This window comes from Bubalus bubalis, chromosome 17 (assembly GCF_019923935.1).
Source record: "Bubalus bubalis isolate 160015118507 breed Murrah chromosome 17, NDDB_SH_1, whole genome shotgun sequence".
Taxonomy (NCBI): Eukaryota; Metazoa; Chordata; class Mammalia; order Artiodactyla; family Bovidae; genus Bubalus; species Bubalus bubalis.
This window is the reverse complement of record NC_059173.1, coordinates 47,922,899-47,939,814: the sequence shown is the minus strand read 5'-3', so window position 1 is coordinate 47,939,814 and position 16,916 is coordinate 47,922,899. Positions and strand designations below refer to the sequence as shown.

General features: G+C 36.8%; 1 non-coding gene across 1 annotated transcript; it reads right to left on the bottom strand.

The window, feature by feature from the left end:
* Positions 1-3,996: 3,996 nt before the first annotated feature.
* On the bottom strand, positions 3,997-4,068 carry TRNAC-ACA. Its single transcript has one exon. It is a non-coding gene; the product is annotated as a tRNA-Cys (tRNA).
* Positions 4,069-16,916: the final 12,848 nt, after the last annotated feature.

Below are 16,916 nucleotides of genomic sequence, written 5' to 3'. Positions count from 1 at the left end.
CTTTCCAGTACTCAAAATATATCTTTACAAAAGCCAAAGTTCAACTTTATAATATATCTTGGTTAACTGTATTTCTGATCCAATGTTTACTTGGATTAAACTAATTGGTAATTCATTATTATTGTTACTAGTAACCATAGTAATAGCTCTGTAGTATCGTTATTATTTGGTTCATGTTTGACTTCCAGAGTTAGAAGAAATAATGCAAAATGGAATAGAATTGTCATCTTATGTTGTAGCCCATAAAGAATCAGAAAATGAGTTGTCTTCATGACTTTTTTTAGTCAGTACACAATTATTTAAGACTAAATTTCAAAGGAAACTCTTTATGGATAAAAATCAAATAGTTTATAGCTATCCTAGAAATAAGGTACTTGAAATGACCTTCTTCTATCTTAGAAAATAAGCCCATATTGGACTTTACCTCAATATGCTCACATAATCATTCAAGTTCATCTGATTTAAAATTAAAATTAGTTTTGGGGAGAATTATTACTTGAGAAGTGTTATATAAAAAAAAAATATTCACCTCACTGCCAACTCTCGCATTCTACTACTTGAATTATCTAAAGACCTCATGTAAATTTATGTTTTGCAATATCTCCATATGGAGATTAGATGATTTTAAAAATAAAAAGAGTCTGTGAACTGGCCTGTAACTCTTGTGTGTTATGCCTTCTCCAGAAAAATAACTTTGGAAAAGATTTTGGCAAATACTAAGACATTCTAGTTAATTCCAACCTGTTCAAAATCCTATAAAACATGATCTTAAAATTAAGAGGGTAATCTGGACTTATGGGTAACAACTATGTTTAAAATATAGACTTTCTCATTGAACAGGCGAGAAAGAAAAGATATATACATTTAATATGTTGAAAGAAGAGTTTTTCAATAGAAAATCCCCATTTCACTCCAAGATTCAGTTATGGTTGTGGAGTTCAGTTATGGAATATTTTCTTCTCAAATTTTGAATATAGTTAACCTTTCCATACTTTGTGTTGCTTACAGTACGAGTTAAGTTGTTATGAGCAGATGAGGAATAATAAGAAAAAAAGTGTAAAGAGTTTGAAAAACTATCTGAGCTTAAAGGCTAATTATACTACTTGTTAGTTATGTTATCCTGGCACTAAGTCATGTTTGACTCATTGTGACCCAACAGACTGCAGCACTTCAGGCTTCCCTGTGCTTCACCATCTCCTGGTTTTTGTATTTAATAATACCTATCTCATTAATACATACATACATGAGGGGGTGTGTGTGTGTATATATATATATATATATATATATATAATTTTCTTAATGTGTTAATGTTAGTTTTGTGAATTAGATATGGTAGGAGTTCAATTATTGAATTAATGATTGTTACTATTCTTATTGTTGTACAGAGAAACTTTATTTGAGCAAGTACATTCTCTTTAATGCCAAGGAAAGATGTTCTAGAATAAGACTTGAGTTTTGAATTTTTTCCAGTTAGCTAGTTTCCTTAAGGTTGTACAAAAGAATATGTCTAATTATGAGATAAAGAAAGGCAGGAATAGTCTTGTAAAATGGGTATAAAGAATATAGGAAATAATCTAATTATCACACGATCAATCCACCCCAAACTTCTTTCCATTGAAGAGAATTTACAGATAAGCACTAAAGTTTTTATCTAGTACCATGAAGGGTATCAGAGCATGCAGACTCCAAATATGCAGTTTTGACATGTTGGTTATTTTGAGCTAACGGTACTTGAGAAACAGCAAGTACAAAAGGGTTCTCTGGCTTCCCTGGCTTCCCATTTCTATCTCAACATAAATCACCAAATTTTCTGTGAGAAAAGTGTCCTTTTTGTACCAAGAGAATGCCATTCTTATCACTGGAGACTAAGCTGATTCTGAAATGGATCTGTATGGATAACCCCATGAAAATAACCCTGATCATCCACTACTTCCTCACTTACATTTTCTACTCTCTTTCCCACAACTTATTATTCCAGCCTAAATTCTTTTGTCTTGTAACTTTTCCCAAAAATATACATTTCTCTGTTTAAAAAGCTTACAAACTGTCAGTTCTCACTGCTTCTTTAGGTCTATTTTTCTTCTCAAGATTCCTGTGTGCATGTGAAATTATCAAATAAAATCTGTATGATTTTCTTCTATTAATCTGTCTTTCGTCATTTTAATGCTCAGGCCCAGTAACAAAACCTAAAGGGTGTAAGGAAGTTTTTCTTTCATTATACCCTTTATTTGCCCTTTATTAAATCAAGTACCCCAGGGAATTAGATTGATTAAAAGCATGCAACTCAAAGAGTAGTTTCAGTGTGGCAGGAGGAGACAGTGGAAACCAAAACATCTTTTCCCAAGAGGTTTTTTGAGAGAATAAAAGGATGTTGAGACCCAGGTGTTAAATAATGAAGGAAGTAATGTATAGCTTTTAAATTATGCAATACATTGTAAAGAGCAAGAATAAAGAGGCAGCAATTTTCCAAGGCTGTGTATGAAGCTGAGTCATTGGAACTTGAGATGACATGTGTGGAACACAGGATGGGGAAACCTGACCAGCAAAGACTGTATAGAAAAAAAAAAAAAAAAATTACCACAAGGCAGTTACCCAGCTGCCTGCACAGCCTCCCAAATTGCAGCAGAAAAATAAGTGGGAGCCAGCTAATGGAATGATATTGGCATGCCCTTTTATTGGCATTGTTAGTGGGTCTCCCAATTACAGTTATCCATCCCCGCTTTAAGACATCGCTCAGTTCAATACCTACCACTCTCTGTGGACACTGTCTTCAAATGAGGACACTCGTTAACCTGGTCTTTCTACTACAAATAAGTGGGATGTGGGGTCCTGATTCTTAGGGTTATAGCAGAAAAGGCAACTTCTAGATTATCAGTAATTGGGTAGGACTGATGAACAGCAGCTTGAATATTCCTTGTAGTCAAAAAGGAGGAGATTCTCTTACATTATTTACCTAAATCTTAGAATTTTCCATCACATTCTTTGTGAAAAAATTCTGTGATAAACATGCAAACAAGCGTGAAGAATCACTGTCTTTTTTTTTTTGGACCATGGGCCCCAGAGAATGAGTCCCTACCGTATTAGCAGGAGAGAAGGGTTTATTGGGAGCCACTGAGACTGAATTCTCCATCAAAGCGTTTAACAAACAAAACCAAATTTTTTAATTTACATAAATAACAGAAAAGGAAAAAACATTATCGAATCAAACAAGTTCTCTCACCAGCACTCAGCAAATCCAGTGTACTGACATTGGGTTGTAGTGAAAGTTCAGCACTTGACAAAACCTAGAAACATTGTGACCTATCGTTCCACCATTGACTCAAGAAACTGAAATAAGTACTTCCCTCTTTCTAAAATATATTATTCAGTGAAAGGTATAAAGATCATTTTATCAGAGCATTGTGTATTACCAGTTGTGTGATTGGTTTCCCAAAGTGTTCTCTGAAAGTACTCAGCAAAAGGCTAAGTGAATAATATTTGCCTCTGAATAACAGAGCTAAGGAACTGGTAGAAGACATACCAGCATTATCATCTGAAAAGTGAAAGTGGAAGATGCTCAGTAGTGTTCCATTCGTTGTGACACCATGGACTATACAGTCCATGGAATTCTCCAAGCCAGAATATTGGAGTGGGTAGCTGTTCCTTTCTCCAGGGGATCTTCCCAACCCAAGGATCGAACCCAGGTCTCCCACATAGCTGGTGGATTATTTACTAGCTGAGCAACTAGCAAAGCACAAAAATACTGGAGTAGGTAGCCCTCCTCCAGTGGATCTTCCCAACCCAGGAATCAAAACGGGTCTCCTGTATTGCAGCCAGATTCTTTATCAGCTGAGCCATCAGGGAAGCCTCATAGTCATAAGTTGCTCAGTCGTGTCCGACTCTTTGTGATCCCATGAACTGTAATCTACCAGGCTCCTCTGTCCATGGGAAGAATGGACAGTATTCTTTCCAGGCAAGAATACTAGAATGGGTTTCCATTTCCTTCTCCAGGACATCTTCCCAACCCAGGGATTGAACCTGGGTCTCCCGCATTGTAGGCAGATGCTTTACCATCTGAGCCACCAGGGAAGTCCATCAGGGAAGCCTATCCTGCTTTAAATCCTTATGTAAATTTCATTTTACACAAAATTGTATACTTTGTAACTTTTTTATATATCATGGATCCACTAAAAAATGCAAATAAACAAAAGCTCATAGCAAAGTTTTAAAGCAAAGAAAATAAGTATCAAGTGTTAAGTGTTAGCCATAGTCCTTAGCAAGAAAAATTATGATCAACAAACACTGGTTCAGTTGGTCCCACCACTGACTATATGATCTTAGCAATCTACTCAAACCCTGAATCTCATTTTCTTTATCTAAATCCTGAGGACAGTAATATACAAAACAAAATTTGAAGAAAAATGTTTAAAAGATTAACTTTGAAAAGTGCTATAGAGCCTGATACTGAAAGATGCTTAGTAAGAAGTGGGCATTGTCACATTTTTGGTATCCATCATATTTTGAATTATGAAAGCTGTCTCATTAAATAATAAAATAAAATAAGCAACAAAGAAAAGCTCACAAAAACTATTCATTCTCAATAATTTCAAATTTGTCCTTTTCTTTCATTCAAGACAAGACTTCTTTGTGGATATTCAATATTATTGTGAAAAGTTTCAAAAAAGATCATATTATGATAAACTTTGGTAGGTAGTGAAATGGTATGTAAGAACAGGTGTTAACTGTGAGCAACTTTATGATATTTCAGCAACTATTTTAATAGTATTTCAAGCACTTAAAAGACAAGAAAGGAATTAGTTACTAGTGTTAGTCACCTATAGGTTTGAATATTAAATCTGGCAAATTATATCTCACCATGTTAGTTCTTTAGAACTAACACCCAAAAAAGATGTCCTTTTCATTATAGGGGACTCGAATGCAAATATAGGAAGTCAAGAAACACCTGGAGTAACAGGCAAATTTGGCCTTGGAATACGGAATGAAGCAGGGCAAAGACTAATAGAGTTTTGCCAAGAAAATGCACTGGTCATAGCAAACACCCTCTTCCAACAACACAAGAGAAGACTTTATACATGGACATCACCAGATGGTCAACACCGAAATCAGATTGATTATATTCTTTGCAGCCAAAGATGGAGAAGCTCTATACAGTCAGCAAAAACAAGACCAGGAGCTGACTGTGGCTCAGACCATGAGCTCCTTATTGCCAAATTCAGACTGAAATTGAAGAAAGTAGGGAAAACTACTAGACCATTCAGGTATGACCTAAATCAAATCCCTTATGATTATACAGTGGAAGTGAGAAATAGATTTAAGGGCCTACATCTGATAGATAGAGTGCCTGATGAACTATGGAATACAGTTTGTGACATTGTACAGGAGACAGGGATCAAGACCATCCCCATGGAAAAAAATGCAAAAAAGCAAAATGGCTGTCTGGGGAGGCCTTACAAATAGCTGTGAAAAGAAGAGAAGCGAAAAGCAAAGGAGAAAAGGAAAGATATAAGCATCTGAAAGCAGCGTTCTAAAGAATAGCAAGAAGAGATAAGAAAGCCTTCTTCAGCGATCAATGCAAAGAAAGAGAGGAAAACAAAAGAATGGGAAAGACTAGAGATCTCTTCAAGAAAAACAGAGATACCAAAGGAACATTTCATGCAAAGATGGGCTCGATAAAGGACAGAAATGGTATGGACCTTACAGAAGCAGAAGATACTAAGAAGAGATGGCAAGAATACACAGAAGAACTGTACAAAAAAGATCTTCATGACCTAGATAATCATGATGGTGTGATCACTGACCTAGAGCCAGACATCCTGGAATGTGAAGTCAAGTGGGCCTTAGAAAGCATCACTACGAACAAAGCTAGTGGAGGTGATGGAATTCCAGTTGAGCTCTTTCAAATCCTGAAAGATGATGCTGTGAAAGTGCTGCACTCAATATGCCAGCAAATTTGGAAAACTCAGCGGTGGCCACAGGACTGGAAAAGGTCTGCTTTCATTCCAATCCCAAAGAAAGACAATCCCAAAGAATGCTCAAACTACCGCACAATTGTACTCATCTCACATGCTAGTAAAATAATGCTCAAAAGTCTCCAAGCCAGGCTTCAGCAATATGTGAACCGTGAACTTCTTATGTGCAAGCTGGTTTTAGAAAAGGCAGAGGAACCAGAGATCAAATTGCCAACATCTGCTGGATCATGGAAAAAGCAAGAGAGTTCCAGAAAAACATCTATTTTTTGACTATGCCAAAGCCTTTGACTGTGTGGATCACAATAAACTGTGGAAAATTCTGAAAGAGATGGGAATACCACACCAGCTGATCTGTCTCTTGAGAAATCTGTATGCAGGTCAGGAAGCAACAGTTAGAACTGTACAGGGAACAACAGACTGGTTCCAAATAGGAAAAGGAGTACGTCAAGGCTGCATATTGTCACCCTGCTCATTTAACTTATATCCAGAGTACATTATGAAAAATGCTGGACTGGAAGAAGCACAAGCTGGAATCAAGATTGCCGGGAGAAATATCAATAACCTCAGATATGCAGATGACACCACCCTTATGGCAGGAAGTGAAGAGGAACTCATAAGCCTCTTGATGAAAGTGAAAGAGGAGAGTGTAAAAAGTTGGCTTAAAGCTCAACATTCAGAAAACAAAGATCTTGGCATCCGGTCCCATCACTTCATGGGAAATAGATGGGGAAACAATAGAAACAGTGTCAGACTTTATTTTTCTGGGCTCCAAAATCACTACAGATGGTGACTGCAGCCATGAAATTAAAAGACGCTTACTCCTTGGAAGACAAGTTATGACCAACCTAGATAGCATATTCAAAAGCAGAGACATTACTTTGCCAACAAAGGTTCGTCTAGTCAAGGCTATGGTTTTTCCTGTGGTCATCTATGGATGTGAGAGTTGGACTGTGAAGAAGGCTGAGCGCCGAAGAATTGATGCTTTTAAACTGTGGTGTTGGAGAGGACTCTTGAGAGTCCCTTGGACTGCAAGGAGATCCAGCCAGTCCATTCTGAAGAAGATCAGCCCTGGGATTTCTTTGGAAGGACTGATGCTAAAGCTGAAACTCCAGTACTTTGGCCACCTCATGTGAAGAGTTGACTCATTGGAAAAGACTCTGATGCTGGGAGGGATTGGGGGCAAGAGGAGAAGGAGACAACAGAGGATGAGATGGCTCGATGGCATCACTGACTCGATGGACGTGAGTCCCAGTGAACTCTGGTTGTTGGCGATGGACAGGGAGGCCTGGTGTGCTGCGATTCATGGGGTCGCAAAGAGTCGGACATGACTAAGCGACTAATCTGATCTGATCTTATTTAGTTCTTCCTCTCATAAACAGTGGTAATAAAATTTTCTGCTTATCTCAGATATAAGGTGAAAGGAGAAAATAGGATGATGTATATGAGAATTATTTGCATTCTACTTAATGAATAACTATTTTAACCAATTTATCTGATGATTCAGAAGACAAATAGTAAGATGCCAAGATTATTTTTAAACTGCTGAAATTTAAAGGGAAAACATTGCTGATTGCAATATTTCTGCAATTCCTTCTTAATCCACATATGAGTATAGGTTTTAAATTTTATAATCCTTTTAATGGAATTAATTCAGGTTGAAAAAATTATAAGTAATGAATTTAAAGGATTCTAACAAATCACATTTTAAATTAAGAACTTGTTTAGATAGATATAATGTAGATATATAAATATATATATTTTATATAACCTAAGAGTAGGAAGTTCATCATTTGAAACATTATTTTGTTATTTTATTAATTAGCAAAATAAAATAAATACACTAAATTGTTGGGTAGTCTTTTAGTGGTCTTGTATTTGAAGTAGACAAGAACAAAATTTAATTTAAACTTTAGAATATGATGAAATTAGCATAATTAACTTTAATAAATTAATAATTATAGAGAGGACATATGTTTTGAAGGGGACATTATTAATTTCACTAAATTCAATATTTTCTAGTTTTATGCATAATTCATTTATGCAAACTAGATGCATGACATTAGACAAAGATATTTTCATTTAAATATATGATTGGTAAATGGTAATATTCTGCTATTCATTATCTTAACATATTAGTTTCTAAACATCTTGAAATAATTTCCTTCAAATTGCAATTCAAAACCCAATGTGCTCTGGGTTATATTTTTGCATTATAATACTATTTAAAGTTTGATGATTTATATGGAAAGTTAATTCTTCCTTTAGAAAATAAGTGAATCTTCAGCTTAATGAAAATCACAGATCTAATTTGATTTCTATTATTTTTACTCATAGTGGAAATGCTAAATCGTTTAGAATGTTTTCATTCTTACTTGTTATTGATCAGTTTCTAGGTTCTTCTAAAACAAATTTAGGCAATGAACTTGCTGAACATAAAGACAAATTGGCTTAGAGAGTTAAATATTCAATAAGAATTCCAAGATGGTTCATTCTTCAATTGAAGATTCTTATTGAAGAGAATAAGCTTTTATGTTGCTCTAGAGACAATTTAGCATTTGATGAAACTGTGGTTAAAGTTTTTATTTATTTATCCTACATGTTCCAATTGTCTTCCTCTCAAACATTAAAGAAAATATTTGGAAATACAGAGCACCTAGAATATTCTTTGTACATTTTATTAAGATATGAGCATATTATTAAGCAGTAAAGTAGAATTATGCTTGGAAATCAATTTATAAGGGCAATATTTGCATGCCCTCCTGCCTAATTAACATTATGTCTTCATCCCTTTACTGGATGAATAAAAGTCCAGTTTCTTCATCTTCTGATTGCCATAGTTGCCTCTTACAGGGAAATTGATTAGTAATCTCAGGAAACTCCTTAACAAACTTGCTTTCATAAGTACCCAACACAATGCAATCATTCAATATTTAAAGAAAGAAGAACCAAAAAGGAAATTATGAAACCATGATATGAATGTCTTTTATACCCAATAATTACTTTATAGTGAAATTTGAAAGAACATAGAGTCAGATTTTCCTTTGTTTCATGTTTAACTTGAAGGTAAATATTAATTTAAAAATTGAGTTTAATATCCTATTGTTTCCATTGCTTCATTTAGGCTCTACATATTCTTATTTGGAGAGGGGACTGGCATCCCACTCCAGTATTCTTGCCTGGAGAATCCCATGGACAGAGGAACCTGGTGGGCTACAGTCCATGGGGTCGCAAAGAGTCAGACACTACTGAGCGACTAACACACACACATTCTTTTCCCAACAGGAGGTAATATAGCAGATATATTGTTAAAGGGGTTTCTGTTCTCATAAACCAAAAATTTTGTTCTATGCACCAACACTGGCACCATATCTCTACAGAAGGTGTTGAGGCATAGAAGACATGCAGAGAGACATTCATAGAAAATCAAGTGTTAATTTGCTTTTTTTAAATTTTGCCTAACGTAATGCAGATATTATTCTTTTTAAAAATATTTTTATTGAAGTATAGTTGATTTATAATATTGTGTTTGTTTCTAATATATATCAAAGTGACTCAATTATATCTACACACACATATAAATAAATATATATGGTCTTTTTCAGATTCTTTTCTCATGTAGGTTATTACAAAATATTGAGTGTAGTTCCTTGTACTATACAGTAGTTCCTTATATATTTGTTATATATTTGATGTATATATATATATATATATATATATATATATATATAAAGGTACTTATATATTTGATTTATAATAGTGTGTATGTGTTGCTCCCAAATTCCTAATTTATCCCCTTACCTTTCCCCTTTGGAACCACAAATTCTTTCTATGCTTGTGACTCTCTTTCTGCTTTGTAGATAAGTTCTTTTATACCAGTTTTTAGATTCCACATATGTGATATCATATGATATTTGTCTTTGTCTGACTTAACTTCACTAAGTATGGCAACCTCTAGGTCCATCCATGTTGCTACAAATGGTATTATCTTATTCCTTTTTATTATTGAGTAACATTCCATTGTATATATTTACCATATCTTCTTTATCCATTTATGTGTCAATAGACATTTAGGTTGCTTCGATGTCTTAGCTATTGTAAATAGTGCTATGATGAACATTGGAATACATGTGTCTTTTTAAATTATAATTGTCTTCCAATATATGTCCAAAAGTGGGATTGCAAGATCATATGATAGCTCTATTTTTAGTTTTTAGAGGAACCTCCACACTGTTGTCCATAGTGGCTGGATCAATTTACATTCCCACTAAAACAGCATAGAAAGAAAGAAAATAGTGAAATCACTCTTTGCAACCCCGTGAACTGTAGCTCGCCAGGCTCCTCTGTCCATGGGATTCTCCAGGCAAGAATACTGGAGTGGGTTGCCATTTCCTTCTCCAGGGAATCTTCCCAACCCAGGGATCGAACCCAGGTCTCCTGCATTGCAGGCAGATGCTTTATCCTCTGAGCCACCAGGGAAACCCCAACCAAAACAGCATAGGAGGGTTCTTTTTTTTTTTTTTTCCACACTCTTTCTAGCACTTATTATTTGTAGACTTTTTAAAGATGGCCATTCTGACTCATGTGGAGTGACACTTCATTGTATCATTGACAAGGGATTAATTTCCAAAATATGCAAATATATAACTCATACAGTTCAATCAAGCAAACAACCCAATCAAAAAAAAAAAATGGCCAGAAGATGTAAATAGATATTTCTTCAAAGAAAATATACAGATGGCCATAAGGCACATGAAAAGATGCTCAACATCACTAATTAGTAGAAAAATGCAAATCAGATATTATTCTTATCATTGGAAATATAGCATTTATTAAAGTGAACAATGATTTCTTTTAGGAAAGTTACCTGAAATAAACTGGGAAACCAAAAATAGGATAGTGGATTAGCTTATGTTTGATCCAGTCCACAATTTGCATGGAGACATTTGGTCCACACCAAACAGTCCTTGATGTTTGGTCCTGTCCAAAATCATTTGTCATGGATCAAATATGCACTAGGCTGTTTTGGATAGGACCCAGTTTCAAGGATCTCATGGGATAGACCAAATGATTTATGGACATATGGATAGGACCAACTATCCCACAAAGGAATAGGTATAATACGTAGAATATGAAATAGTGATGGGTACTATGGGAAAACTAGTAATAAAGGGAAGTGGGTATAGAGTGGCAGCAAAGACATGATTTGGGAAATTTAAATACAGAGGTCAAAGTAATTGAGGGATAGATAGTAAGATAGTGACTCATGCAGATAAAACTGTGGGAGGGCTTTTTAAGCAGAGAATACAATAAGGGCAAACATCATTCAATATAGATGTACTTGGTGTGCTTTAAAAAAAAAAAAAAAACTATTTACTTATTTTGGTTAGGCTGGATATTCATTGCTACACATAGGCTTTCTCTGTGGTGAGCCAGGGCTACTCTTCTTCGCGGGGCATGAGCTTCCCATTGTAGTGGCTTCTCTTGTTAACAGAGCACAGGCTCTGGGTGCACAGACCTTAGTATCTGTGGCTCATGGGCTCCAGAGTGCAGGCTTAGTAGCTGTAACACTAGGGCTTAGTTGCCCTATGGTATGTGGAAACTTCCTGGACCAGGGATCACACCAGTGTCCCCTGCAAGCAGATTCTTTACCACTAGACCACCAGGGAAGCCTGGTTTGCCTTTGATAAGGAAGAGCTAGAGCCCTGTGAAGAAAATGGAAAGAGGGTTATAGGTTGTGAGTTCTTAGATAGAAAGGAAACTGGACTATGTGTACCTATGACAGATAATGGGCACGTACTCAGAGCAATGTGGGACCATTAGAAGACACTGAGCAGAATGACATACCCTGAGGAAGGTCCTTTCAGGATCACTGACAGCTTTTTTTTTTTTTTTTTTTTTTTTTTTTTTTATTTTTATTTTTATTTTATTTTATTTTATTTTTAAACTTTACATAACTGTATTAGATTTGCCAAATATCAAAATGAATCCGCCACAGGTTTACATGTGTAAATGCACCAAACGGGTATTAAGAAAAGAGGAAAAAAGACAACTTCAGAGATTTTCAACATTCTTGGTTAAAGAAGATGGCAAGGTGCCCAGAGATAACGTGTTGAGATAGTGACATTAGGGTTTACAGATGCGGGAAAAGAAAAGAGGGGAAGGAAATGACCTAAAAATTCGAGAAATAGAGAAAACATTTTCTGAGCTGTGGGAAACAGTAGGAAGAGGAGACTTTGTTGTAAGAGAGGGAAATAAGGAGTTTGCTTTTGACAAGTTTCACATGCCTAATTGATATCCAAGGGAGTGAAAGTGAAGTCACTCAGTCGTGTCCGACTCTTTGCGACCCTGTGGACTGTAGCCCACCAGGCTCCTCCATCCATGGGATTCTCCGGGCAAGAATACTGGAGTGGGTTGTCATTTCCTTCTCCAGGGGATCTTCCCGACCCAGGGATTGAACCCAGGTCTCCCGCATTGTAGGCAGACTCTTTAACCTCTGAGCCAGTAGATAGCTGAATATATGGTTTTTGATATATGGCCAATATTTTGGCTATATGGCCAATATTTTGGCCGCCTGATGTGAACAGCTGACTCATTAGAAAAGACCCTGATGCTGGGAAAGATTGTTGGCAGAAGGAGAAGAGGGTGATAGAGGATGAGATGGTTGGATGGCATCACCAATGCAGTGGACATGAAATCAGGGAAACCCTGGAAGATGGTGAGAGACAGGGAGGGTTGGCAGCTGCAGTCCATGGGATCACAAAGAGTTGGACGTGACTTGGTGACTGAACAGCAATGGCTTTTGAGGTCAGCACAGTGGAGCAGCTAAAAATATAAAATTAGGAATGATCAGCATATAGATAGTATTTAAATCCAGGGCTCTAGAAGAGATGATTAAGAAAGAGAATATTGGAAAAATGTGGTCCAGGAACTGTGGCCTCAGGTTACACCAATTATAAAATTTGGGGCAACATCTGGGGAAATGTGGAGAAAACATTTTAGGAGCCTCAGATGCAACACCCAATGACACACAGAGGGAAAAATCCTGTAAGTCAAGGGAAGTTTTTCAAGGGAAGGTAAGAGACACAGCTGTGTCAAATACTGCTGATAACAAATCAAATAAGAAGGGGTCTGAGGTTGGATTTAGCAACCAGGAGGTAATTTGTGAACTAGACAATGAAGATTTCAGTGGATTAGCGGCAAAAGCCTGACAAATATTTTCATAAGAAATGGGATAGGAATATAAGACAGTGAGTCAGAGGAAAGAAAGCTTTCAGTTTAGTTGTAAAGGAAAGGCGAGAAATGCAGCGATAATGGAAAGGAAAGAGGAGAGATTTTTCTTTTTTTTTCAAGATGGAAGAAATAATGCCTTGTTTGCATGCTAAAGGAAAAGTCTGAGTAAAAAGGGAATACTGGAACCAGCTATATTTGTTAAATTCTTTTGTAAGGTTGGAGTTGTCCTGGAGAGGGCTCCTCTTGTTCTGGCTGAGCCAGGACTGCTGTGGGGGTGGTTAGGTGGGTACCAGGTAGCTCAGGGGCTACCACCATCAGGCCCTGAGAAGGATTCACTGTTACTGGGGATGGTGGAGGCTATGGACAGGAGGGTCCTGGGAGTGATAACTGCAGCAGGCTCTCTGTCCCAACTGGAGGGGTGTCTCTACCTGCTGCTACTCGTGGAGCCACCTGTCATTTTAGCTGCAGCTCCTGTGGACCGAACCGTCTTGTGTGCCCTGACCACACCCAGCTCCAGTTGGTCTCTGCTTTGCTGCCCCAACCTCTTCCTAAACCTCTCAACCCAGCAGGCTTAGCTCAGATCCAGGGTACCTAGGACAGTGAGAAAGGCAGGGGCACAAAATGAATAAATCCTTCTCTTGTCCTAAGAGAGACAATTCTGGAATATATCCTGCACAGTTCCTCCGCCGTCTCCTAGGACACTGAACCAAGCTATTCAAGGCAGTTGTATGGGTGGCTCCCACTGTGCTTGCTTTTCAATTCCCTGGTTCCCAATCTCCTGCTCCCTGATTTCACCTCCCATAAAAAGCAAACTGCACCCAGACTTTCTTCTTGGCTGTTTAATGAGAAACCCAAGTTGAACAATACCCAAGGATTTTAATCATAACTTTATTTACAATGGGAAAAATAAAGCTAGCACTTCAAACAATGCAGGAGTAGTTAAAAATTGTGGTCTACTATTATTGAATACTATGTAGTTATTAAAATATTTTTGAAGAAAATGTAAAATATCCATAAAAGCCAAGTCTGGGGGATATATATAGGACTGAGTTTCATCATTTTAATTATTCTATTATAAACAGTTTTTAAAGTAATTTATATCATCCTTATAAGCATAAAGATGCAATAAATGTTAATTATGAAGATAAATACCATTAACAAAGCATGAAATATAGGAAGAAAGTCAATATATTCTTTTTCTTGCCTGAAAGCAAATTGCACAAATGATCAAATGATTGGCTTTTAACTAGTTCAAAAGCTGGAGTGAAAAGAATAAATATATTTAAAGAACTGGAATATGGCAAATACTGTGCCTCCAAAACCTAAGGTAATAACATCTTTTAAAATCTCTACCTATTTTTTCATATAATTATATTGATAATGTGTCATGACCAAAATAAAATACATTATTGAAAGTATACACCACACATTCATAAAAGTGTAGAGTAAGACTGTTTTTTTCATGTGGTATGAATGCATGTAGTACTCTTATATGCTTAGTTCATTGAACAGACTTTCACACTGTTTAATCACACTGATGTCTTTATACATTTTTTTTTCTTATTTGATGGCTAATTTAGAGGCCATCCATGGATTTAATCATTTACACTGTTTTTTTCCATGTTTAATATCTAATCCTCATCTATGCCATACATCAAAATTAATGTTTTTATGAGGGTTTTAGTGTATTACTGGAATCATGACATGTTAATAAAACTTATAGCACGTTATTTTATTATATAAATGGGTAATCTCCTATAAACATGTTGCCAGTGAACTCTTTAGAGTCTATTATGTTAATAACTCAAGAATATAAAATCCTCAACTGAAAATAGCAAGCTATAACCTAAAGTAAACAAATAATAGATCACAGATATTCAACCATCTTATTTCAGTCACTAATAAGGTGTTTTAAAAAGCAAGAGTATTCTGATATTATGTGTCCTTATAGGATCTTTGTATTTGACTATATTCTTGAGATTTAGCAGATTATATTATTGCTAAAACCATAATAATATTTTAATTAATAATGATTCCATGAAGATTTACAAATTCTATGACATAATATGCACTTTGGTTTTGCTTATAGATAATGTGTAAAAATAAAATTTCCTAAGTAAGCAAAACAGTAAATTATGTTTGAAAGTAAGCCTAAAGGATATCACCATAGAACTTCATTAAATAGTGAACTCATTAATATTTTTTTGGCTATTCTCTTATTCGGGAAATATTTGCTGAAGGCCCTGCATGTGTCAGGCACTGTTCCAGGCTCTCGGTTACAACAGAAAATGAAGCAGGCCAAAGTTGGTCTTCCATGTAGTGACAGGACACACCCTATAAACCAGATTTTGAAAATTATATGACTTGTCAGAGAGAGACCAGTGCTATGAAGAAGGAAAGATAAGGAAAGGGGATGGGAATTGGGTGGAAATAGTACTGCAATTTAAATATGGGGGAAAATGAATCCTTCACTGAGAGTAACCCTTGAGCAAGGCCAAGAGAAGAGAGAGCCAGCAATGGGGAGGAATGTTTCCAACAGAGAGAGTGCAAAAGCTCTGAGGTGAGGAGGAAGGTGAGCTGATGGGAAACAAGTTTCCTGATTTTGGAGCAGAGCCAGTGAGGGAGGTGAGAACTACTTTGAACAAAGAGTAATACATGGGATAGGATTCTGTGCATGTGTGTGTGCTCAGTTCTGTCTGAGTCTTTAGAGACTCCATGGACTGTAGCCCGCCAGGCTCTTCTGTTCATGGGATTTCCCAGGCAAGGATAGAGTAGCGCGTAACCATTTCCTACTCCACGGGATCTCTCTGATTCGGGGATCAAATCCTGGTCTCTGGCATCTCCATCATTGGCAGGCGGATTCTTTACCAGTAGTGTCACTTGGGAAGTCACGGGATTCTGTGGAACCCTACAAAAAGTGTCCTGACTGAACCCTAGATTCTTACCTTATCAGAACCCAGAAGCCACAAACTCTCCCTCTGCATTTCCAAAACATGGGCTTCGAGTCTCTTTCACTTGAGCAGAATATTCTTCACGAAGACTCAAGTCTCTTTGAACTACATGAACCAAGCAACCATGATTATACAGCCACTTGAACATCCCCAAGGAACGTGAGTATCTATAATAGCTTTACATTTCTTGACCCAAACCATTACTGACCCAAGTTCTTGGATTCCTTAATCAATAAAAATTGATAAGAGGACAGACAAGAAGTTCATGGAAAGTTTTATTGGGACTTGCGCTGCAGCAGGAGGGCACAAGAACAAGTAACAGGTTCCCTTGCTGGCTCCCTAGAGGGGAGTGGAGTAAACTGGTCCTTAAAATGGTATGAGGGTAGAGGTGCATCCAGAGATCGGGTCAGAGGGATGGCTTGAGTGGCCTGCCCACCTCCTGGATGGAGCTGTGTATAGGGATCATTTGCAGTTCCCTGCTTTGCTCCCAAAGCCTCAGAAGTGGCAGTTGGGTTTTTGGTCTTTTTATATCTTATTGTTCTCAGTTTCCCGCAACTGGACATACACACGGTTACGTATAATGTCTTTGTATTCTGCTGCTCCAGGAGACATTTGTCCAGGTGCAAGCACTGCAGCAAAGGGTCCCAGATCCCAAGTGCCAGCCTGTCTCAAAACCATCTTCATATGGATATCGAGTTTGTCTCTCTACCCAGAAATTTAAAACAGTATTGAATGTAATGCAGTACATTCAATGGAATGTAATACA